The sequence below is a fragment of the Acomys minous genome, assembly GCF_964271855.1.
Source record: "Acomys minous genome assembly, chromosome: 6".
Lineage (NCBI taxonomy): Eukaryota > Metazoa > Chordata > Mammalia > Rodentia > Muridae > Acomys > Acomys minous.
In genome coordinates this window covers 35,100,380-35,126,814 of record NC_140487.1, presented here as the reverse complement: position 1 = coordinate 35,126,814, position 26,435 = coordinate 35,100,380, and the positions used below count along the sequence as shown (strand labels likewise).

Genomic DNA, 26,435 nt, shown 5'->3' with positions numbered 1-26,435 from the left:
TTTCAGCAGAGACCATGAAAGCCAGAAGGGCCTGGGCAGAGGTCTTACAAACCCTAAAAGACCACAGATGCCAGTCCAGACTATTATACCCAGTAAAACTTTCAATAACCATAGATGGAGAAAACAAGATATTCCATTACAAAAACAAATTTAAACAGTATCTATTCACAAATTGAGCCCTACAGAAGATAATAGAAGGAAAACTACAACCCAAAGAGGCTAACTATGCCCAAGATAACACAGGAAATAGATAACTTCCCTTTAGCAAAATAAAACCCACACAGACACACAAACACACCACCACAACCAACATCAAAATCAAAGGACCTAACAGTCACTGTTCATTAATCTCTCTCAACATCAATGGTCTCAATGCTCCAATAAAAAGACACAGACTAACAATGGATGAATATACAAGACCTAACATTCTGTTGCATTCAAGAAACAGATTTCAACCACAAAACACTGGAAAAATGTCTTCCAAACAAATGGACACAAGAAGCCAGCTGGAGTAGCCATTCTAATATCTAACAAAACAGACTTTCAACCAAAATTAATTAAAAGACATGAGGAAGGACACTTTATACTCATCAAAGGAAAATTCAACCAAGATGACATCACAATCTGAACATCTATGCCCCAAGTACAAGGACACCCATATTTGTAAAAGAAACATACTGAAGCTTAAACCACACATGGATACCCACACATTAATAGTGGGAGGCTTCAATATCCCCTTTTATTCAAAGAATAGATCAAAGAAACAGAAGCTAAACCAAGAAATAATGACACAACTATTTTCAAGAATCAAATGAATCCATCTAATATCTAGTAACTTTTCACCCAAACATAAAAGATTATACTTTTTTCGCAGCACCTCATGGAAATGTCTCCAAAATTGACCATATAATAGAGCACAAAGCAAGCCTTGACAGATACAAAACAATTGAAATAATGCCTTGTATCCTATCAGACCACTATGGAATAAAGTTGGAGTTCAGCAACAAGAGAAATAACAAAAAGCCTACACATTCATAGAATCTGAACAACTCTCTACTCAATGACAGCTGGGTCAGGGATGAAATAAAGAAAAAATAGGGATTTCCTAAATTTCAATGAAAACGAAGGTACAACAAACCCAAACGTATAGAACACATTGAAAACAGTGATAAGAGGAAAGTTCATCGCACTAAGTGCCTTCATAAAGAGATTTAAAACATCTTATTAATGACACATCTGGAAACCCTAAGAAAAAAAAGTAGCAGAAACATTCAAGAGGGGTAGACTGCTGAAAATAGTCAAATTCAGGGATGAACTAAATGAAATAGAACAAAGAGAATAATTCAAAGAATCAATGAAACCAAGAGACAGTTCTTTGAGAAAATCAACAAGATAGACAAACCCTTAGCCAAACTAACTAAAAGGCAGAGAGACACTATCTAAATCAACAAAATTAGAAATGAAAAGGAAGACATAGCAACAGACACTGAAGAAATCCAAAAATATCATTAGGTCTGACTTCAAAAGCATATATGCTACAAAATTTGAAAATCTAAATGAAATGGACAACTTTCTTGATAGATTCTATGTGCCAAACCTGAACAAAAACCAGGTAAACAAATTAAATACTCCTATTTGTCCTAAGGAAATAGAAGCAGTCATTAAAAGTCTCCCAGCCCCTCCCCTCAAAAGAAAGAAAGAAAGAAAGAAAGGAAGGAAGGAAGGAAGGAAGGAAGACAGCCCAGGGCCAGATGGTTTCAGCAGGGAGTTTTAGCAAACCTTCAAAGAAGAGCTAATACCAATACTCTTCAAACTACTCCACAAAATAGAAATGGAAGGAAGATTATCAAACTCATTCTGTGAGGCCATAGTTACCTTAATATCTAAGTCACACAAAGACACAGCAAAGAGAGAATTTTAGACCAATTTTTCCCGTAGACATTGATGCAAAAATAATCAACAAAATACACACAAACCAAAGAACACATTAAAAATATCATTCACCATGGCTAAGCAGGCCCCATCCCAGCCATGCAGGGATGGTTCAATATCTGGAAATCCATCAATTTGGTCCAGACAAATGGATGGAACTAGAAATAATCATCCTGAGTAAAGTAACCCAGACCCTGAAAGACACACATGATCTATAATCACTTTTTAGTGGATATTAGCCCAACAGAGATGTCCACCAAAAGATTCCACTCAGCAGGGCCTTGAGTCAGATGCTGGGATTCACTGCTGGACCTCAGGTGAGAATGGTATGGAAGAATGGGGCCATGGAAGGAGCCAGAGAGTCCTGGAGCTCCACGAGGAGACCGTCAAGGGTGGCGGATCTAGACCCAGTAGGGCATGCACAAACTATTGTACCAACCATGGACAATGCATGCAGTAAACCTAGACCCCCTGTTCAGATCTAGCAAAAGGACAGCTCATTTTCCATGTTGTAGGGAGAGTGGGGACTGCCTCTAACATGAATTCTGGTATCTCTGATTTGATCACTTCCCCTTGGTGAGGAGGCCTGGTGGCACACCGAGGAAGGGGAAGCAGGCTATCCAGATGAGACCCGATAGGCTATGGTCATATACTGGGGGAGAGGGTCCCCTCTTGTCAGAGGCCTAGCTAGGGGAGGAGAAAAGGCTGCAGAGGGAGGAAGGGAGGGAATGGGAAGATACAAGGGAGGGGATAACAATCAGGATGTAATCTGAATAAATTATAATAAAATTTAAAACACAATAAAAATCACAGTCGATAAAAAGTAAAAAAAAAAGAGGGTGGGGTGGGTGGTGGGGTGTGGGTGTGTGTGTGTGGGGGGATCCTGGAGAGATGGCTCAGCCACTAAAAATGACTAGGAGTTCAGTTCTTGGCAGCCACTGTGGGTAGCTCACGACTTTCTGTGACTCCAGTTCCAAAGAGTAAGTCGCCCTCTTCTGGCTCCTACAGGCATTGCACATACATGCATACTCATCACCCTCACTTCCTCCCCACCCTTGCCTCTTCACACACAGTTACAAATACTTCTTTAAATGGTGGATCTCATATTGTGCTCTTACTATAGTAACATCAGTACCTTGTAAAAAGCCATTCTCAATTTAGCCTATAGCATATAATATATTGACTTTCCAGAATCTTCCTGTGCTTGCCTTCTAAACTTCTGTATTGCACTGGAACGATTACCACTTTATGTTTTGTCCATGTCTTCAGAATTTACGTCACTATCCAGATCTGAGAGCCATGAAACGGTGAAGAATGAGTAAAATAGACGAATATACACTAACGTAAGAGTTTTATTATGAACATATATTGTGTACCGGTGTGAACATACGTGTACCACATGCAAGAAGGAGCCTATGGAGGTAATGAGTGGACATAGGATCCCCTAAAATTGAAGATAAAGGAAGTTGTGAGTCATCATGCTGGTGCTGGAACTGACCTGGGTCCTTGACAAGAGTAGCAAGCACCTCACCACTGACTTTTTTTTTTTTTTTTTTTTAGCCCTAACATAAGACTTTAATAAAGCCAGAAATACTAGTTTTTGTCAAAGGTAAAGTGATTTCAACTAATCTATCTCCTAGAAGAGAACAATCTTTACCTGTGAAGTTAGGGGTAGTCGCCTGGGAGTCTGGGGCTGTTGACTTGGGAAAGATGACTAGAGTGTCCCCTGTCTAACAGTCTGTTCTTCCTGTATTCAGGTCTTATGGTCTCTTCTGATTAACTGTAGGAGCCCTTCCCTAATCCAGCTTAGAAGAGAGATGCCCGGCCTGGTCAGGTTATTCAGGACTCTTGAAAGGATGTGACCCTCTCCTCTCTGTCACCCCTAAGAGTGTCATGGGACATCATGTCTGTAAGCCATGCAATTTTCTGTGAAAACCCTTTCCTTTGAACTGGCATCACCACCTTTTCCTGAACAGAGGACTCCAAGGAACTGAAGAAAAGAAGAAAACCTTTGAGCAGAATGCTTTCACACCCAGCTTTCCCTTTTTCTTCTAGGGAAGTGATTACTTAAAATATATGTTTTTCCATTTCATTTTGTAAATTCCTCCTTAATCCTTTCAAGAGATGTTATTATCTTAATCTTTTAAATCTATTAGGATAATGCATGGTAAATTAAGCATATCTTATCTCCTTTCTTATCTCCAAGTCCCAGTTGATGTAGCAATAAAGGTGTTCTCTTTTTAATTAGATGCATAAAGAATTAGAAAGCAGTCTGACTCTTTTGCCTATGCTTGGGTCCCTTTTCCTCCTAACAGGTCGCCTCATCCACCCTTTAATATGATGGTTTGTGCCTGGACTTACTGTAAGTTGTTATGAGATGTTCAATTAATATTTCTGGGAAGATTTTGCCTTTAAAAAATTTTTATTTTTGAAAGGAAATGAAGGAGGAGTGGATCTAGAGGAAATGGGGAGATGAGAGTGCTGAGAGGAGTAAAAGTAGAGAAAAGTTAAGTTGGTATATAATGTATGTAAAGAATAAAAATTAAAATTAATTTTTAAAAGAATCAGAAAAAATAAATAATATAATCAAGGATGAAAGTATATTTTTACAAGCACATAAATGGGACAGATTTAACTAAACATACCAGAAAACAATAAGCTGAAATCTAGGGCCCACATTGTTATTAAAATATTTTCAGATGTAGAGGTGAAATAAAAGTAATATGATATAAGATAACGATTTTCAGATTTAATCAAGAAAAGGAAAGGAATTTAATCTTCATATTTGTGAAGCAAATATTACATGCCAACACTTCATAAAATTGGTACAGGTGAGAAATTTATAAGCTATAATTAAAAAATTAAGGAAACAGAAAAAGTAAGGCAACTATTAATTTATGGGATAAAGGGACACATAAATCATGATATGTTACTTTTAGCAGGAGTAATATTTACATAATCATAGATAAACTGAATACAATCATAATTACTCACAAGGGGGGATACTTGTGTTTTGGGAAGGACTCTGAAGTGTCCCTTAGATTAAAGGTTAAATTAGGAATCAAGTATAATGTCTACAATTTATGTGTCACTAAAGTATGAGGACTTACTGCTACACACAGTTATCTCTCAGAGTGAATTGCTATGAAATGATTATCTCAAGGGGAAAGTGTGTTGGTGGGAGGTCTAGTGTGACACTGCTGACACTAATTATAGAAATTCTATGTGCTACTTGACCTTTAAAACTATATTAACATATTAATTTGTCAAAATAAAAATAACATGCTATATGTACACATATATAATACACACATATACACTCTCACATATATATTCTTGCAAAGCTGTATCATTCATCACTGTTGGATTTTAATGTAAATCAAATGTGTATTTCAATAAAGTAAATACTTCTAATCATTGCAACAATATGAATAAATGGGTCATTTGGCAATCATTCTTAGTACTTTTTTTCCTTCCCCAAATATTCGTAGCTGTCTGTTTGAATGCCGCCTTCAAAGAAGGAGTGTGCTGTGTGTTTCAGTGAAGAGGACAGGTCGTAGAAACTCTTGTCTACCTCATTGTAGAATATGACGTTTTCTTTGAAATGTTACAAAAGTTCTCTTTCCTTTCAGCATCGGGGAACATCTTCACAGAGCACTGAAACTGCGTTTCCATAGAAGGGCAGTGCAGTTGTTGAACTTTGGAATATTTCAGTAGTTGAATGTTTTGGTGAAGGATTTAAAAATAAGTCAGCATTGTTCACACAGAGCAAGGAAGTCTAACCTTTGCGATATCCCATATGAGACATGGTAAGGGAATCTCAACTGTTCGCATTGAGACAAACAAGGGGCAATCATATTTTCAGAGAATGTTGAGTGAGGATGGGGCGGGTGTTGTTGAGATGGTTTCCGTCCGCAGGTGGTGGAAGGGGCACATGGTCTAAACAACTCTCCTGTGTAAATGAAGTGGTGGGCACAGGCAGTTCTGTTGCCTGACTCTTTAAAAAGCCATTTCTATTATTTCAATCTTCTCAGCCAAATCTGGAAGGCTACAGCATCCTTCTCCTTCCTGTCTATATACTTAAATCTTCAAGTGATTAAACACTTTTCTTCTACTCTTGGAAGACGTCTTGTCCTGGATGCTTTGAAGCTAAGACATGGGGGACATTTGATTTTGTTATACTCAAGTATGCTGTGTTAGTTTTATCGAAGGACAGTTTTTTTGTTTGTTTTCACCTTAAACACTTTTTGTTTGTTCGTTTGTTTGTTTGTTTTTAAGTAGAACAAAGGGAGGACACAGAAATTACAGGCAAAGTAAGATATGGCCATACTGCAAAAGAGCCATGTATATGTAACTATGTGAAATAGGAAAAATACCTGCCCACAACTTTTTTGGTTCTTGTTATGGTTGTTTAAATACAAAACCTTTTTTTTCTTTTCATCAAATGAGTTACTAGAAAAAGTAAGCCTACATTTTATCTAGAACACTAGTTTTTTTTTATTTAATTTATTCAGATTACATCTCAATTGTTATCCCCTCACTTGTATCTTCCTGTTCGCCCCCCCCCTCCCTGCTCCCCTCCCCTAGGTCTGTGACAGAAGGGGACCAGGCAAATGGATAGAACTAGAAATGAACATCCTGAGTGAGTTAACACAGAGCCATAAAGGTACACATGGTATACACTCATTATAATTGGACACTAGCCCAACATGGATGTCCCCTGAGAGTCTTCACTTGGCAGGGGATTGGGACAGATGCTGAGACTTTCTATTGGGACTCCAGGTGAGGGAGGTATGGGAGAATGGGGAAATAGAGGGACCAAAAGGGTCCCGGAACCCTACAAGAAGATCATCAAGGCTGGTGGATCTGGACTGGGGGGTAGGGGTTGGGGAGTGGCTCAAACTACTATACCGAGCAAGGACAATGCATGCAGTAAACCTAGAACCCCTATTTGGATCTAGCCGATGGACAGCACATTCCCCACAGTTGTGTGGAGAGCAGGGGACTGACTCTGACATGAGCTCTTGTGCCCCCTATTTGACCACTTCCCCTTGGTGGGGAGGCCCGGTGGCACTCAGAGAAAGGGGAAGCAGGCTACCAGGATGAGCCCTTCTGTCACAGAACACTAAAGGAAATCTGTCTTATTATCATACAGATCCTGCTGCATTTCATTCACTCTTTGCTTTCAGCTGTGGGAAAAGTGACATCATTAACTGATCACAAAAGAATTACAACAATGAGCAAAGCTGATAGTGGCTTTAAGAGCAATACTATCAAAGTCAGCTCATTGACTTTGAAAAACCAGCTCGCAGCACGTTTGGCGATTTCTGGCCTAGGTTCATGGACGTGGGTGTTCCCTCTTTTAGTCATGAAAGCCTTTCTGTATTCTTTTTCCCAAGCAAGTGACAGAAGTGCAGAGAGGTCCAAGAAAACTGATAATTAAGCACCAAATGCTTTGTAAACTTCTGAGCAAAACAAGGCGCCAGCTTAGTTTCCAGGTAAAGGAATTACTGATTTCTTTTTTCATAATTAACTTTTATGGTGATTTTTAAGCAGCAAACAATAAGAGACACTCTAATACAGGTTTTCCTTAGCCAAAGTCATTTTTCACTTTCTGGCTCTGTTAGATGACTGTCATGAGCAAGATTTGCCTGGGCCCAGGAGATAAATGCGTGTTGTAACAAGCATGACTTTGAAGTGACTTCAAAACTGAAAGAGTGAGGCTTTCTTGATTTAAGGCTAGGTAGTATTTCTTAAAGGCTACAAATGGCTAAAGATATTCATTGCAAAGACTATTTTATTGAATATCAGTTATGATTGGTATTTTGTCAGATAACAGAATGGCCATAAGGGCTGAAGGAAGAAAGAGTTCCCTGACCTTATAGAGCTACTCCACTCGTGGTAAAAGTTGACAAAGAAAATCAATGCAAATGCAGAATTAGTAACGCAGACTCCTGGGCATCCTGCAAAAGAGTTACAGGCATCCATGGTAACACTGTGGATGACAGGAGTCTCAAGGGAATATTAAAGAAGCACCCTCACTACTTATAAACGATGAGTTGGTTTGAATTTGGTCAAGAACTATTAGAGAGGAGAAAGCATAGGCAGAAAAAAAATTCTTTGCAGAAAGAAGAGTACAGACTGGTTCTCAGGACATACAATCTGATCCACTTAATGAGCAAGAGGCTGCTATATGGGTAGACAGGGTGGGCATTGGGAGAAGTGTGTTTGCAAAGAGAGATAAGAAGTAGCACTGTAATTTTTTTTCAAATTGGGAAAAGATTTTTGCATTTCTTCCATTGTGATTTATATAAGATATTAATTCATTGATTGCCTTTTATAGCTACACGGAGTTATTATTCCTGACATGTGGATAAATATTATAATGAAAGGAAACATCCATTAAGCAAACATCTACTGAACACTTTGTATGTACCACATACTACTCCAGGAACTGGGAAACAGTTACATATAAAAAAAAACCATATAAACCAACTATGTAGTGTGCATTTGTAATGAAGAGAAGTAATGGTATAAGGCATAAGTTTGTTAGATATGAAATACTAAGGTGAAAAATAAGGCAGGGAGTGAGAATTAGGAAAAGAATAAAATGTGTCTCTATGTTTCTGCATATTCTTGATGTCATTTGTTTTGGGTGCTAATTCACTTAAAGCATATTGCTCTACAACCCTTTTAGTTCTCTACTGTCTCTTGTGTTCTTGAGGTAAATTCATGCTTTTCTGGAGCACATGCAGTGTGCCGCTTCTCTATTGCATAGCATCCGTGTATCCTCATCATATTTATGGGTTCAAATACTGATGAAAATCCAGAGTACATCCATTGTCTTTTTCTCAAGAGTAAAAGCAAGCTGCAGTCTGCAGTTCATTGCGCTCTCTCTCTCTCTCTCTCTCTCTCTCTCTCTCTCTCTCTCTCTCTCTCTCTCTCTCTCTCTCTCCCCTAGTGCGTGCCTGCATAAGGGATGAGTGGCAAGGTAGAGACAAGATTGGCTTTAAATTCTGCAAGGAAAATTTTTGTAACATGATACTTTGTGTGGAGAGACCCAGTCTACATTGAAGGCATTTTTGCATAGTGTTGCATCTATGTAGATTTTTTCAAAAGAAGTGCATCAAAGTTAAAATGGCTGTACAGCTGATGAGAAATGGGAGAATTTAAATGTTTGAATATAAGATTGGTTGTTCTTGATGATGAAATGAGAGTGAGGCTAGAGAAAAAAGTATTTTAGTACCTCCTCTTGGCATTTTACTTTAGGCAACTAGCTGGAAAGGAACCATTCACTGAAATAATGAACACTAGAATATGATATTCTTCAAGGTATGGCCTTAGGTTGATCTCCACTTCATGATTTTCTTGTCTCAAGCACCTAAATGCTGGGATTACAAGCATGTGTCTCCTGTTACAGACCTATGATATTTTAAAGAGAAATATTTATAATATGGCAGTGCATTGTATGTAAACTTCCATAGTGAAATGGATTTTTTTTAATGACTGTATAGGCAAGACTCGCCAAATGCCCATCAGCTATAAAGAACTAAAACTTAAAAACCCAACAGTAAGACAAAACAAACTGTGAATCAAAATATTATAATTACATAATTAAAATGGAGTAGACTACATGGCCCAGAACACAAAGCACCCTGACGTTTGGCGATGAACAGAGAGTGTTTTATTGAGGAAAGTCTAGAAGCCTGATGGCATGAGAGCCAGGTACAAAGACGTGGAGATAGGAACAAACCTAAGACTGTGGGAGAACTTTGAGGCACTGCCTTTCCTGGGAAGGAGGTGGCAAGGTGACTTCCAGAGAAGATAGGAGCCATATGATTCTATGGCTTGTGACAAATTTTACAGAGAAGGCGATGGCAGCTATGGAGCAAGATAATTAATGCTCCTAGGTCTGAGTACTAGAAAAATTACTCTAGTATCAAGAAAGGTAGTAAGGATACTGTTGTTTTTATGCTCTGAAATGATGGGACCATGAGCCATAGACATTGGGAACCGATGAGTGAGATGCATTAAGGAAGTACATAGGAGCTACAACTGAAAGGCTCTGATGGTGACCTGAAATGCATAGGGAATCAAGGACGCTCCTAGCATCCTGACTTGGAAAGGTGTGCAAATGACTACTGTGTTTAAAGAGGGAAACAAATGAGACAGAGGGATTTTACTCTTCAGACATGGTGTGCTCTATTTTGGAGAATTTTAGTTTATGTATTAGTTAAAGCAAAGAAAGAAAGAAGTGATTGAATAAGAGTTCATACCAAAGATGATATCTAAGAGAAAAATGCTGATTTTGCAACACTTGATGGGTAAACTTGAGGCACAAAAGAAGTAAGACCTATTTGGACGTTGCAATGATTATAAACCATGAGTCTGACCTAGTGGACAAAACAATGCAAGGAGAGAAACAAGGAAAGAAAAGAGACCTAGGAAGAGAGAACATATGTATCTCCAAGCCCTGCTTTATCTCAAAACAGTATAATATTTTAAAATATGTTGAGAATTTATCGTTGTGTACCAACTGTTTTTCTAGAATTTCAGCTGGCTTACATCTGCTGCATTTTACATATAGATCCATTTTTTTTTCCCTTTTTGTACGTGATGGCCTACTTTTGACAAAGAATCCAGGTTTATAGTGCCTGAATTTTATGGCATCAATAAAGTCTTAAAATATATTCAAAGTGACTGCTCTATAAAATTTCCCCTTGTCTTGTACTTTACATGCCCTTGTGTTGTGCTTAACATAACACTCTGGAATTTCCTCTGCATCTCCAGCTTCTTTGTCATGGACTGTTGCTTCCATTAAAAATTAAAAAAATATTACAAGTTTTAATTTTAAACTTACTTTTCCTTTCTCAATTCTTTTTACATATTTATAACCAAAGCACAAAATCATCCAAGACCTTGTAAACCCCTGAATACTAATAGTATTTTGTTAACAAAAGAAACCAAGGTGCACTACATGGGAATAGCTCTGAGACTGGCTGAGATACGAAGGTTTATGCATAGACAAGGCTTCATGTTGGTCACAGATTCTCTGTGACTTAAAATTAGAGGCCATTCTTAGTATGGCATAAAGGAAGATTTGCAAATGTCTTACTTTTGCTCATACAACGAGCAGAGACCCAGCCTTAATTGCTCTGTACATCCTGCACACTGCATGCCATCACAATGTCAGAACTGCATAATGCTTGTGAGAAATTATGTTTTCAGAACAAAAAAACTGGACACTGATACTGGATCAGACCTGACAGGATGAATTCCTCTCAGCAAGCTGGATGCTGACATCCTGCACCCTCCATGTTCCATCCCCAGGAGCCTCAGTTGCTGTTACCCATCAGAACAGGACAGCTTTCAGGAGAGCATTGCAGAAAGTTTCTGATCCCAATTGGTCTAGCAGTTCAGATTGTCCCACACAGGACTCCTATTAAGCCTGAAATTTCGCAAATTTTGAAAAATGGACTACAAATGCTATCCCTCGCTTACTTAACCATTTTTCCCATTTTTTTTTTTGGAGGGGAGGCTTTAAAGGAATTATTTGCCCTAAATCAGCCTGAAGAAAACTTAAGAGAATGACGTCCCATTCCCTCTAAGGGGTTTTGATAGGTTTCTGTTTACTCTATTGGTCTATAGATGCTTATTTTCATTGGGAGTATGTTATAAGTATTATTGTTCTTTTACAGAGAGGAAACTAGGTTTGACTCAGGGACGTATCTCTTTTCCTTTACATTTCTATTGTAGATAAGGAGATAGGAGCTGAAAAGAAGGAAAGGGAAATATAGAAATATAGAGGGAGGATAGAAAAAAAGGTAGATTATTGAATCTACTTGTCATCTCAAGGCCCTAATTGTTACTCACAAATAAGGTTATTTTTAATTCAATGGTATTGAATTTTCTATATTGATGCAAATCATTCTCATGTCAAAAATAGTCTAATTTTATCACGACAATACATATTCTAGCTCTACTAGATATGATTCTGTAGATATATGATGTAAAATAGTTAAATAGAGTCTTCAAAAACCTCACAGACCTACAGAATATGGCAGTTAAAGATGTTTTTTTATTATTCTAAAGATTATTTGTCAACAAGACAAGTTAACTCCTGGCAACACCCAGCCTGCCTCAAAGAAGAAGATGAACATCAAAGAACCTCCTTATGGAGATGACTTCAAATGTGGAAAACCAGCCACTGTGCAAAATGTACTCGTTTCTGCCATAGACACAATTCTGTCTAAAAATGGGCAAGTTTAGATGCAGGCAGAGTTGATGACCAAACTCTACAAAGACAGGATAAGTAAGTCCTCAATAGTTCCTGCCCCGCAAATATGCCTGTCAGATATATTGGGCCAGAGGAAGTGGTTTACTTGGATACAAACCTGGGTGGCATAGACTAAGGGTCTATCTTTCACAAGATGAAGGGTACTCATCCTTTTCCCTTTAATTTTGGCCGGGGTAGAGTTAAGTCATCCATCGTAACAAAACCGCTTGCTCTCATACACTCCTCCATGCCAACTCTTCACCTTTAGGCTAGCATGGAGAGACAGTTGCTTCACCTACCTGGATGGCAGTGTGGTCATCTGTATAATAGCTTCAGGTACAAGGGTTTGGAAGACTAAGTGAAGATCTCTCCCTTCTCTTACGTACTCTTTCTAATGGGCACAGGATTATAGTAAATGTTACAAGGGAGTCATTATCTGCTATTCCCATCACTTATTTTTTTTGCACTTAGTGTCTTTAAAATATTTTAATTTTCTGTTTTTATATATTCCAAACCTTGGAATATTTATTTTGATTTTTGTAACAGACAACTTGCTGGGTCCGAGGGCTAAGGGCCTGCTACACAGTGTACAATGAGAAATTTGTGGAATAACTTCATGATAGCACAGAGGTCTATTATACTCAACTTAATGGTATAAATCATTTTGATACTTGGTACCACCCCTGATCTCTCATTCCCAGTTGACTGATCTTTGGGAAGGTGATGGTATCGAGTGATTTCTAGAGGCTGAGAACACATGGTTGTTAAAGTCAGAGTTGGCTGTGTGGACAGAAAGTCATTACTACATTATAGTGCTGGTAGCTTTAAAGGGCCTCAAATCCAGCCGCTTTGAAAGAGACACAACACAGACCCAGACAGTGTTAGGCTTTTATTGTTTTCTAAACATAGGTTGGAAGACACTCTCTATTTGTGCTGGTGACGTGAGTTTAGGTGGCTTTATTTATTGTAGGGTTTTAATACACAGACTTTTTATGGGTTTTCAAAGAAAGATATATAGTAGGCTGTATTTTATATTTTCCAAACTCATTTGACCATTGAGTGTGTCCTCCCTCTAGGAGGGTAGAATTTCATGTGTCTTACATCCTATTAGGCACATTTTAAGGAACACTGGTTTACACCCATGGGAGGTCAGAATTGGCAGGAAATTACAGATCACAGAGGCACCACTAGACGCTTAATGGCCAGCATCCAAACACAGAAAGAAAGGAAGAGCAAAGCTAGGCTTGACATTGGCAGGACACCTCAAGAGGAAGTGCTTCTTTTCATCTTAGGCTTTGTATCCATGGAGGTGGGAAATGATCACAACCTTGCCAACTTACTCTTTTCGAGCCTTCCTTCAAGATACCAAACATTTTTGAGCTTCAGGTTTGTCCTCTACGAAAATATCTGACACAATACTGTCACTGAAAAAAACATGGTGAAAAATAGAGAAAGAGGCTTCTGGTATTGTTTTTGATGCTTTGATGGTGTAATTATTATCAGCCTTCCCTTTTAGAGCAACTCTGCCAAAAGAGCTCTTAGTGCACATATTGCGACCTTAGCAACTGCTCAGCAAGGGCTTCTGTTTATTATTTCAACAGCCATGGCTACTGGAAACCATTTCCTTGTATCAGGTCACAACATTTTCTCTGTGTGTTTATTGCTTATCCTTGTTTTACTCCTTAAGGTCGTTCAGAAAATGTCTCGTCCTCTAATGTACAATTTATTAGTTGTTTAGATGTAGGGCCTATAATACTGACGCAATTGTGGCATGCTGGTTGTGTGGGTAACCAACCAGTCTATGGCTGGTTATGAGGCCTGATCCACAGGAGAGATTTCATGCCCAGGACTGCAAACCCGATCAAAAGACCATGACTGAGATCATAGGCCCTAGAAAAAAAAAATCTACCATTCATGTATAGATAAATGATAATGCTGCCAAGCTGCCTCTTAAATATTTATGTATATATCTATAGATTTCTTTCCACTACTTTCTTTCTCAACTTTGGCCAGAGAAACTTCTTTTGGGAAGTGAGCAATGGTTCATCCAGAGACTCATAGCTGGTCTCCTTCCCGCTCAGTGTACATTTGAGGAGCACTGGACTCAGGGGTTGTGAATAACAATGAAGAAGAAGGGGAAAGAGTGTTGGGAGAGAGGTGGAGTGGGAAACAACAAAAGGAAGTGGAAGCAAGTGATGGCAGAGGGATATGATTAAAATAATACTATATGAATATAAGCAGCCGGGAGTGCTCAGCTGTGGGTGAGTCACGCATATCAACCTCCCCCCATTCAAAGCTTAGGGGACATCATCGACACAGAGGCAGAGAAATAACGTAATAGCTTGAGGGTGAGGAGGAGAGGTGGGAAATGCTGACTTGTAGATAAAGCCTGGTGTGGTCCATGTCAACTCTCCGCAGCTATGGTGACTTGTGACCTGTATAAACCTGTACAGATGCAACAGGTTGGAGTTGTACAGTTGGTGTGGGGGTACTGCTGATCCTCACCCTTCAGTGGATGAGCTCCTGTCAGTTGATAGCTGCTGAGGGAGAGCCAGCCTCCTTCAGGGATACGGCCACTGGAGCGTAGAGTGCCCGTGTCCCAGTGGATGACCTCATTCTCATGCCCTGCATGTATTGACAGCATTAATTTGATTCAGAGGTTAACAACAACAACCACAACAGGACATAAAGTTGTTGGGAGGGAAATGGAATGGGAGACAGTCAGCGGAGGTACTCGCGGACGGATAGGTCGAAATAGAATATACAAGTAGGCTAACTTTTCAAAGAATAAATAAAAGTATTGTTAGAAGCAGGGGTTGTTTGAGGGGTTTTCTTGCTATGGCACCAAGCTCACGGCAAGTCTAATACTAGCATTTGAATTTATAAGTCTGAGGCACCTATTATGTACTTGAGTAAGCGCTGCTGGCTTCCTCTAAGCTCCGCACCAATGCCTTGGTTGATTAAAGCACCACAACCCTTTGCTGTCTGTCTTCTGCATTTAGGGTAACGCTGTAACCTTTTTAAAGCTGCTGTTGCAAATAGGACAGCGGCGTTTGTTAGAAAATGCATTGGAACCTAGAATAGTTTAATTGACATCAAGTGGATCAGAAAGTTCTCCAACTCCTATTTACACAACTGCTATCCTCTGAGCCAGGAGTTTGGTTTTGTTTTGCTCTTTCGAGTGCCAGCAGCTGTTAGGCTTGGAAGGGAGCTGACAGGACAAAAAGAATGGCAAAGAACAGATGTGAAGACTGAGTCCGTGCTCTCTGAAGCGAGGACTGGCATCATCCACCCAATCTTGGAGAACGGGATTGCCCGGCTGCCCCCAAATGTCTTCTACTCTTAATATTTCATTTAGCTTCTTGTCCCCTCACTCAGTGTTTTCCTGTTCACATTGCACACGTGTTGTTACTTAGCAGTCTTGGCAAATATTCTCATATTTTGAGGCAATCATGATTCATTCATTCGCCATTGGAAATGTTTGTACTCTCCTAAATGACTTATATCCTAATTTTTTTCTGGAAAAAATATGACTTTGGGATACATGTTTTTCATTAATACAATTATATAAAATGTAAGCAAAACCCAGAAATAAAGTTACTGAGTAATCAGAAACTATAGTAATATAAAAATATATTGACTAACTAGTAGTTATTAAGTCTAATTGTATAAGAAGTTAGATCTAGCCAAGGGGCAGGTCATTCTCTACAGATGAGTGGAGAGTGGGGACTGACTTTCACATGAACTCTGGTGCCCAATATTTGACCACGTCCCCTTGATGAGGAGGCCCGATGGCACTCAGGAAAAGGATAGCAGGCTACCAAGAGGAGACTTGATACCCTATGAGCATATACAGGGGGAGGAGGTCCCCCTCAGTCACAGTCATAGGGGAGGGGAATTGGGTAAAAGTGGGAGGGAGGGAGGAATGGGAGGATACAAGGGATGGGATAACCATTGAGATGTAATATGAATGAATTAATAAATTAATTAATTAAAAAAAAAGAAGTTAGAGGGACATGTCAAAAAATAAGAGGGGGGGTCTCAAATTGTATATGATATAATTAAACTAGTAATGATTTTAAGAATATTCAAAGCATACAAAACAAGGAACAAACAGTAGTACTTAGATTGTGGCCAAGGGAGTGACATGAGAGTGACCACTAAGTTGTGTTGATTTAGAAACAAATGAAGTTTTAAATCGGAGAATAGAAAAGGGAAAAAATAAAAAGGAAGCACACCATTCTCACTCAGTCAGTATAAACCCTCCCATACTCAGAGCTTTGTCTTCATCACATCAGCCTCCTAGTTATTACTAAAGCTTCCTACCTCGGACCGGGAGGGTAATATCAAGAATTTTGAACTACTAAGGCTATCATATGGTTTATTAAATGGTAAGAAAATTAGATGAAATCTTAATCACAAACTCAACTTCAGTTTACACTAACTCCAGGCAAAGGAGGTAACTGCATGGGATCTCCTTGTTATGGAGAAGATTCCAGCATGTACTCCTTGGTTTTTAAGTAACGCAGAAAGCTGCACTAAACTATGTTCACGAGCAGGAAGCACACCAAACAATATAACATCTGACTGAGCAAAATCTTCATAGGTATGCCTGCTCCCGCGATGGCGCCTTCTCCCTTCAAAACAGAGAAACCACTTCAGTTAAATTTCTTCACTGCTGCCTCATGGGTATATTTGTCAATATTTCTCCCATTTTCACTGTTATTCTATAATCTCATGAGAAAAGTATTAAAATGTAAGATCCATAGCCAGAAATAAGACTAACTGGGTTATGAAACGCAGCATAACGCAACAGGAGAAGCTCCCTGGGGTATGAAGTAATTACTCGGCGCAGAGTCATCCAGAACTCCTCAATCTCAGAAGAAAGCAAAGGAGAACAAGAACAAGAATAGAGAAAAAAGTTAGGCCAATGAGTTTTTGCTAGACACAAAACATTAGCAAGTTCAGTAGAAAGAAAAGTTCTTTTTTTTTTATTAATTTAATTTTGTTACATCTCAATGGTTATCCCATCCCTTGTATCCTCCCATTCTTCCCTCCCTCCCACTTTCCCCTTATTCCCCTCCCCTATGACTGTTCCTGAGGGAGATTACCTCCCCCTGTATATGCTCATAGGGTAAGTTCTTAAATGTGAGTCTATATGGCGCTTTCTCAGAAAACTAGGAATCGGGCTTCCTCAAGACCCAGCTATTCCACTCCTTGGAATATACCGAGAAGATGCTCCACCACACAGCAAAGACATATGCTCAACCATGTTCATAGCAGTCTTATTCATAATAGGCAGAACCTGGAAACAGCCTAAATGTACCTTAGTTGAAGAGTGGATAAAAGAACTGTGATACATTTACACTATGGAATACTACTCAGCTCTTAAAAACAAGTAATTCCTGAAATTTGTGGACAAATGGATGGACCTAGAAATGATCATACTCGTGAGTTAACCCAGAAGCAGAAAGACTCACATGGTATATACTCACTTATAATTGGGCACTAGCCCAAAAGGCATGTCTCATGAAAGTCTTCACTAACCAGGAGATTGAGACAAATGTGAGGACATCCTACTGGGACTCTAGGTAAGAGAAATATAGGAGATGGGAAAATAGAAGGACCCAAAGGGTCCTAGAACCCTACAAGAACAACATCGTGATGGGTGGATCAGGGCCCAAGGGAGGTCTGCTCAAACTATTGCACTAACCAAGGACAATACAAGTAGTAAACATCGAACCCCTACTCTGACCTAGCCAACGGTCAGGACATTCTCCACAGTTATGTGGAGAGTGAGGACTGACTCTGACATGAACCCTGGTGCCGCATATTTGACCACCTCCCCTTGGTGGGGAGGCTTGATGGCACTAAAAGAAAGAATAAGCAGGCTACCAAGATGAGACTTGATAGCCTATGACCATATAGTGGGGGAGGAGGTTCCCCTTGGCCATAGACCTAGGGGAGGAGAATAGGGTGAAAGCTGGAGGGAGGGAGGAATGAGAGGATACAAGTGATGGGATAACAATTGAGTTGTAATATGAATAAATTAATGAAATAAAGGAAAATAAAAATAAACACAAGTAAAAGAAAATAAGGCACTGGAGAGAGAACGTGAACACGCACACACACTTTTAGACAAGGAGTCAATAGGAGTTTCAGGGCCTGAAGATCTGTTTCTTGGATTGTTGTCTTAAAATGAGAAAAGACGTCCTGCGAATTTGGGTGCAGGAAACTGAAATGACAAGCTTAAGAGTCTAAGCGGGAAGCAATGTGCTTGCTCTGTTTGAGAAACAGGAAGAAAGCTCTGCACTTGAGGAGGGGGAATGTGTTATAAATGAAACTTTCCACATACAGTATCCAGCCACTGATAGACATTGTACTTTTCACTGATTCCTGAAACTAAACACTTGCAGAGAATTTGCAATTCTCTGTCATGGAATCAGATTTCTTTTCACTTGTTATGTATTTGTACACATGTGTGTGCCTGCAGGTGCTGAGGATCCTAAAAGAGGGAAAGGCAGCTGTAAGCCCCTTGATGTAGGTGTTGGGAATTGAACCTGGCCTCTCTGCTGGATCAGCAAGTGCTCTTAACCACCGAGCTGTCTGTCCATTCCATAAAGAAACAACTTGTTAATTTAATTGATCTTATTTTCATTTAATTGCTGTGTATACACATATTGTAATATATAAGCAACTACAAATATTTAAATTAAAATCATGACATGTTTATTATAAATGTTGTTATTCATTTTTGTCCAGTTAAGGAAACAATTTAGAGGGCTTGAAAATAGTGATGTAGTCAGCAAAGGCAATAGATTTTGTTTTTCAGTACATATATAACAGTTATAAAGAGCTGTTATTTGATGAATAATAAAACTGGCAGGCTCAACACTTTTATGCTACATCAGTGGTGGCAAGGAGTTGCTGAAACAGCCAGGACACTTGAAACTTCAGCAAGGAAGAGCTTTCATATGCTGTGAATCTTCCACAACACCATGTTTTCAATACAGGCAGTGGGGGATTCTCAAGTTTTTAAAATGATACCACTGTCTGTGTGTCTGTCTGTGTGTCTGTGTGTCTGTCTGCCTTCCTGCCTGCCTGCTTTGCAGCATAATCAACTGAGGCCTCAAGCTTTAGACTGTGTTTTTATGGACAGTGTGTATAAATGTTTTATTTATCAGAATAGTTTGTAAAAAAAAAATTAAAGAAAAGAAAAGAAAGAAAGAAAACTAAGTCTATTGAAACTTTGCTGGAAATGGAGGTTAATGGTCTCTTTAAATAATATATTTGCTTCAGCAATAAAAACCAGTGAGCTAATTTTTTCCTTGTTTTTGAAGATATATACCCAGCTGAATGAAAGAAAGAGGTCAGCCAATTTCTAATCTCCTCTGTTCTTGAGATCAGGAGTTTAGGAGACACAGAGAAAGAATGCCTCAGGAGCTTTTTTTTTTTGCCAGGTTTACTATTCAGATGCAAAAGCTACTTTTTGGATGTTAAATTAATGCTGTGAAATGATTGGTTGTGGAATAACTCTCTGAAAAAATGTTGACAGGAAAGGGATAGTAGAACCTCTCTGAGAATGACTAAATAAAGCCTCTGTTTAGCAAACATCTGTGTCAATCCAACAGACACTGAGCATCATCCTGAGGAGGTCACTTTAGACACGTGTGTTCTCATATGAAACATTGCTGTCATTGATTTGACCAAAGCTCTTGGGATGTATTTCTTGTAAAATGAGAACTTAATCTTTTTGAGACTCATATCCAGTGAAAATATTGTACTATGTATTCATAGCTGCAAATACATAAATATAAATTATGACATACTTAACTTGTTATGAAAGCTTTTATCCATTTTTGTCCACTTACGGAAACAACTTAGAGGGCTTGAAAATAGTGACTCAATCAACAGAGGCCAATAGATTCTGTTCATCAACACAGTGGTGAGAAATGCATCTTAAACTCATATTTTTTAATTTGACCCAATAACAATTTTCTATGTAATTCTCAAGTTGTTTCAGATAGAAATGAAAAAGTTTAACGTCGTCGTGATTGAAAATATGGAGGAAATAAATTAAACTGCGAACATCATGGTTTCTAAGCCCTAGATTTTACCTGGTGCTATTATAGATTGTGCCACAGCAAAAGAGTGAGTCCATAAAGAACCATCTTGGTACTTTTGACAAAGTATTCCCCAAAGGCTGCTTCTGCTTACTTCTGCTACAGCTAAATGAAAGCCATGAGGACCAGGAATAAACTGAATGATGTGAGCATTTAGGTGATATTTAAAAAAAAAAAAACTAATTTCATTTCCACCACCTTCAATAGGTCAGTTAAATATTTATTAAATCCAAACAATGATAACGAATCAGTCAATAATTTCTTGAGTAATTTGGAGAATTCTGAGCTTACAAGTGTCAAAGTGTAAGAGAATTTTGTTACCTTTTTTTCTGCACAATACCACGCTCAGCTTTATTATTTAGGAGGAAAGAAGCATGCAAAAACCATGTAATCTCTTTCAATAATGTTGACCAAATTTCAATTACTTGCCCATCCCCAAAGCAAAAACTAACGACTTACTAACTAATGAACTAACTAACTAACTAACCAACCAACCAACCACCTGGCATAAGATCCCAAAGGGAGATAAAGAGTTCACTAAATGTTTTTTCCCCTACTACTGAAACAAAATACGTAAGCTTTGTAGATAGAGGTTCAGGGTTCCTTAAATTTGTGGCACAGAATCATTCACAAAAGGTTTATTGCCCCCTCAAAAATATTATAAAACAAAACAAAACAAAACAAAAGAACAACCACTGTTAAACTTGAACATGTAAAAAGTTTGTCAGCAAGCTCCAAAACTCTGCCCCTGTGATCAACGTTATTATGAATATTGTAAAACTGACATTTTGTAACAGGCCACAAGACAAAAAGGAAAATAACATTTTACTTCAGTTTGGTCTCTTGGAATGACAAAATCCTTAGCACCACTTCCAACACTGAGAAGGAGGTGTTATTTACATTTCAGGAGATTGAAACTTCAACAGACAGAGGAAACAGCTTCTCTCAGTCTTATCTCTGGTTTCAGTGATGGTGTTCTTTGACTATCTGTATCACCAAATGCCATCTTGATTGAGATTAGAGACTTAGAATTTCAATAGCAAACTCCAAGGTTAAGCTTAAAAAAAAAAAAAATCAGGTTCTGACTTTAGACAGCAAAATAAAGCATATTTGTATAAAGTTTATTCATTCTTCTCTCACTATATATGAATTCTATTCCTAAAAATTATTTCTATTTAATATTTATGTTTTATAAGATTCAGAAAGAAGACTTTTTAAACTGAAATTCACATGTAGCATTACTTCTACGATTAGGTGAAACTACAGTATGAAAGTGGAGGTAAAACTGTATTTGTAATTAACTTGGGGCAGTACTCCAATAATCGGCTGTGCGCTATTTGGTTCTCTTAAAAATTAGGGTAGTGTAGCAGTTACTTTTCTATTGTTTAATACAATATGATGACCTAAAACAACTTCAGAAAGAAAAGGTTTGTGTTAGCTTATGGTTCCTGAGGGATAGAGTGCTTGCAGTAGGGAAGGCATGGCTCATGACAAAGCAGAGGGAGGAAGCTGAATTATGACATTTCCTTCCACATGTAGGGGGGGTGGGAGAGAGAGAGAGAGAGAGAGAGAGAGAGAGAGAGAGAGAGAGAGAGAGAGAGAGAGAGAGAGAGAGAAGGGAGAGGGAGAAAAGTCTAGCCTTAAAGCTCACCTCTTAGTGTTAACATTTCCTCTAACAAGGCTCTACCTACCACAGGTACCTTAACGCCCCAGTGTGACCACAGAGGGAGCAAGAGTTCAGTTATATGAACCTATCGCTAATTCCAAACTATTACAGGTAGTTTTGCAAATGGGCTGATGTGCATTTAAAGGAAGCATTTAACTTTATGATCAGTAATCTATTGTACAGATTTAAAATTTCTTGGCTGTACTTGAAAAAAAAAAAGAAAAAGAAAATTGGAACAGTGATGATACCATGGAAAAGATTGCTCTGGAAAGGACAAGATGGTCTCAGTGTGTGAGCTAAGTGAAAGCAGTCTAGGCAAAGCTCAGGAGAGGAACGGATCGTTAGCGTGACATTAGAACGCCGGCTGACGGAGCTAACCGACAAGATTGATGAGTGGAACTGTGGAAATAATATCTTGGACAACTGGAAGAAGAATATGGAGCAAGAGTCACTGACTCAGAGTCCTGCGTCATAGTTCAGCTCTTGATCCGTTACCAAAGCATAGGCTTCTATAGATACATGGATGCAACTACAAGTATTATACTGAGTGAGGTAATGCAGACCAGGAAAAAAAATGGCGTGTGTTTTCTTTCATCTGTGGATCCTAGCTCCAACTCTTTAGATGGGAGAGTATGACTGGAGTAACTAGGAAAGTAAAAAGGTACTGCAGGGGCAGAAGGCAACTAGGAGGTCTAAATAGTGGACAGTAGGACACAGGTGATATTGAGGGGAAAATGAGAAAAACAAGAGACAGGATACTTCACTGGGAAGTGAGAGAGGGAAATATAAAAGAACAGGTAACGAGGAGGGATAAATAACACTATGTTTGGAAAAGCCATTAGGAAACATTATCATATATAATGTATTTTTAAGTAAACATTGTCACCCAGTTGGGTGATAATTTTTCTCCCAAGAATTATAGACTAGCTCTACAACCAAACAACAACAACAACAACAACAACAACAAACCAAAATAACAACAAAACAGTAAGAAACCTCTTTTCGAGGTATTGGTCATAGAAGAGTTCCCAAGAGATTATAGGCTACTCCTGTAGCTTTTGTCTGTCTCCTAAAACACAGAGCGCTTCTCCAATAGAGGATCAGTAGAGTTTACAGTGTGAAACCCACTCAGTAACACCGCACCTGCTTGTAAGCAAATTTAATTCTAAGAAAGTGAACTGCATCCAAAGTGTTCCTTGGCACCTGTTCAATAGGAAGCCAATACCTTCAGTCCTTCAGTTTCAGTCTTCATTATATGACAAGGCTCATGACTGGTTTTTCTTCTATTAAGTAATAGTGTATTATTAGCGGTTTCTTGGCACAATAAATCAATCATGAACCCTAGTGACTATGAAAAGTAAGAAGCATGTCAGTCAAGCCTTGGAAAAGAGACCTTCACTAACACCCCACAGCATCCTAATTCTACTCTCCCAGGCCACTAACTTACAGGACCAGGAGTCTACTGCTCTGTAGGTGTGGGTAGAAATGGGATGGAGGCTTTAAGCATCACTCAAAAACCTGCTGACCATCATGTGGGATAGCTGAGGATAACCAGGCATATTAAGACCCTCCTTTTAGTCTTCCTCAAGAAACAGAATTATTCTTGAGAGCATGATCTTTGACCAAGTTGTCTTAAATTACAGAACTGTAATTTAAGAGAGTCCTTTTGATGTCCGATCAATAAAATAAGTTCCTTTTGGGTTGTATCTATCTACCAGGATTAAACGAGAATTAACAATGAAAAAAAATTTAAAAGTGTCCATGAAAACTGCTTAAATGAATGACTACATCTTCTTTCTCACAATAGGTTTACAAATGGGCATTTCCTGTTGTAAAATCAAGTGGCAGGACTAAAGGCTCACAGAAACAAGAGAAATCACTTTTCTCAACGAGAAGCAGCTAAACCAGGCAGTATATAAAGGATCTCTTTTATCCTTGCTAATAAAAGGGAAGGCAGCTCTTCTTCTTCAGGACAAGAGATGCAGCGTATTGCATAAGCTAACAGGAGCACCCATTTTTCTTCCACATCATGAGTGGCCAAGCAGTGAAGGTTTGCAGGCTGAATTTTGGAAGCACTTTTCATTGTTAAAGAAAACCCCACATAGTCAGCAGAAAAGTCTATGATCCTAATGCTGAGAACAGCTCAGTACTTTCTTTCGTGTGCTCACAAAATACGGAAGATGGCTTTTCCTGTCTGACCAAGGGCTCTACAGAACCTGAGAAGAGAGAAGAGCGTGTAGCAAGACAGAAAAGGGACAGCAGCCCAGAGACTGCAGAGGGGATGAAGTAGGATGCAGAGAAATGGGAATTCTGTTAAAGAAGTCTTAAAATCATATAAGCAATTGCTATTGTAAAAGCTTAAGCTAGAAAAGGTCCTTCATGCCTAGGTGAGTAACGCAGGATTTCCCTCTGTATGTTCTGAGAGCGTCAACAACTGACAAGGATCAGAGCTAGCTGAGTAACGCAGGATTTCCCTCTGTATGTTCTGAGAGCGCCAACAACTGATGAGGATCAGTGAGTAGAGGCTCTAGGTTAGACCAGGCCTGAAGACATGCAACTGAAGATGATTTTTACTTTCTCCTAACCTGGAGCTGGAAGACACACTAAAACCCCTTAGGTTTGAGGATGTTTTCTAGTTTTCTACTATGCACTTATGTCATCCAGCCAAGGAGATTTGTGTTTCTTTGTGTAAGCGCACACTGATAAGGATACCTATGAAGACATCCTATATGAAAACCCAGCTTACTGCTCAGTAATCAGCTCTATATACAATGGCATTTCTGGAATGATTAACAAGTTGGACCAGACCTTCTAACTCTACTCAGTTCTGAAATGACATCTATGAAAGTTAGGATTAGTTATCCTTTCCCAAAGCTTTGTTATATTTGCACAGTTACAGTGTATTTTTCTCAAGATTTACTTGGGACCTAAAACATAATCTGAAGTAGATTTTAAGATACTGATGTAAAAGTTCATGGCATCTATTTGATCATAAGAACAACAGAAATTTAACATGAACCATATAGTCTTCTATATAATCAAGCTAAATAGTCTGTGTCATTGATGAAAAGTCATATCATTCATCACACTCTTGGAAGGATCCTTTATGATTGCAGTTCTTCACTATATAAATGTGATAATTAAATAAGATGATTAAATATAATTATTGTGTAATTAAAATGATAATATAATGCATACAACCTATTTACTATCAAGTAGAATAAAAGAAAGTATTCTATATAATTCATTGTTCATTTTTCTCTGACTTTTTTGATATAATTATTTTCCAGTTATTGGAAAACATTTTACATTAGTGTCTTGAAGCAACTTTATATTATTAAAATATCTTCTCTATTCAAAATGCTTTAATCCATCTTTATTATCTATTTATTGTGACTATTGCATAGAATTGTTTTCTAGATATTCTTATCTATTTCCTGTAAATGTAGCAATAAGTAATGGTCTCTACTGTCATTTAGGCACACTTTTCAACCTAAATTGTTTTTTAAAATGCTAAATAATGGAAGAGCTTTTTATACCTCTAACAACTTCACAATACTGAGCTTTGAACAACCATATGCCACAGGATTTTGCACTAAGAAAGTAAAGGAGGAAGTAGACAGCCAAACTGATTCCATGGCAACCTGGCTTCTTCAGTGATAATTGGTAGAATTCAGATGTTAGAAGGACTAAACAGTCTTGTGCATACTACAAGTTTTGCTGTTATTATTGACCAATATTAGCTGAAGCACAGTAAGATTAGTTTCATCTCCACACTGAATAATAATGCATGTAAATATACTTTAAGCATGTATCAATAAAGAATGAATGATATTTCTGCTTTTGTGTCAGTTTAAAATATTATTGTCCTATGTATTACAAACTTGTTTGTTTGTTTTTCAAGATAGGATTTCCTCTGTGTAGCCCTGTCTGACCCGGACTTGCTTCATAGACCAGGGTGAACTCGAACTCACAAAGATTTGCCTCTGCCTCTTGAGTTCTAGGATTACAGGTGTGGGCAACCATGCCCTTCCCTGCCATAAGCTTTTATCAAACATAAACTACATGCACATAGATGCATGTACAAATATGACCATATCAATATACTATTAACCTTTTTTTCCAAATCTATTATTAACATTTATATAGACAAAGCTGTTAAGTTTCACCAATATGACTCCTTCACAGAGGGATGGTATGGAGGCAGATTTAGATCTGAAGACATTCTGCCTCACGTTTCAGTGTCCTTTGTAGTGAAAAATCTTTCTAGAACTCATGCTTGGGTTTTATTCTTTGTTCATACTTGACTTAAGCACACATGGAGATTTGTTACTGCGGTAGAATTAGGAATTAACCTGCAGATCATACCTTGCTATGTCACGATTTTTAAAATAATTTTAATTTTTTTAATTTAATTTTTATAATTTATTCCTATTAT

At 38.4% G+C, this 26,435-nt stretch overlaps 1 protein-coding gene across 12 annotated transcripts in view; it reads right to left on the bottom strand.

Annotated features, from left to right (window-relative positions):
* Nucleotides 1-26,435, bottom strand: part of MAGI2 (membrane associated guanylate kinase, WW and PDZ domain containing 2) — a 1,410,398-nt gene that overhangs the window by 570,504 nt on the left and 813,459 nt on the right. The gene's annotated exons all lie outside the window — the stretch shown is intronic.